Here is a 721-nt window from a genome sequence, read left to right as displayed (position 1 = left end):
ATATATATATGTATGTATGTATGTGTATATGTTTGTGTGTCTGTGTTTGTCCCACACGCACACACACACACACACACCGCTTGACAACCGATGCTGGTGTGTTTAGTCCTCGTAACATTAGCGGTTTGGCAAAAAGACCGACAGAATAAGTACTAGGTTTACAAAGAATAAATCCTGGAGTCGATTTGCTCGACTAAAGGCGGTGCTCCAGCATGGCCACAGTCAACTGACTGAAACAAGTAAAAGAGAGCATCACAACCACCGAAGGTACCATTATTTTCTCAAACATCTACATCTTTAAAAAAAATAGAACACGTTAGATAACGTGGTCCTTGCCCGTAAGAAAAAAAATTTGATTGTGACTGTGCAGTAGAATGGAGTGGATAGTGAAATGGTGAAATAAATTAGATTACACTAAAAACAATTTTTCTTTCTTTTTTTGTCTTTGTTCAGTGAGTGTCATTTCCTATTTACTTCCATCTAGAAATCAAAGGAAATGACTACTATTTCCTTCAAACTTTTGTGACGTGAACATCAATATTTGGAAACTGACTTTATTTTCCATTACATTTCAGACAGATTCAGCGCTGATTTACTGAAGCAGAGATATCGTTCTACTCTTTGACTGTGGCCATGCTGGTGCACTGCCTTTAGTCGAAGAAATCGACCCCAGGACTTATTCTTTGTAAGCCTAGTACTTATTCTATCTGTCTCTTTTTCT

This window comes from Octopus bimaculoides, chromosome 2 (genome assembly GCF_001194135.2).
Source record: "Octopus bimaculoides isolate UCB-OBI-ISO-001 chromosome 2, ASM119413v2, whole genome shotgun sequence".
NCBI lineage: Eukaryota > Metazoa > Mollusca > Cephalopoda > Octopoda > Octopodidae > Octopus > Octopus bimaculoides.
This window is presented reverse-complemented; position numbering follows the sequence as displayed.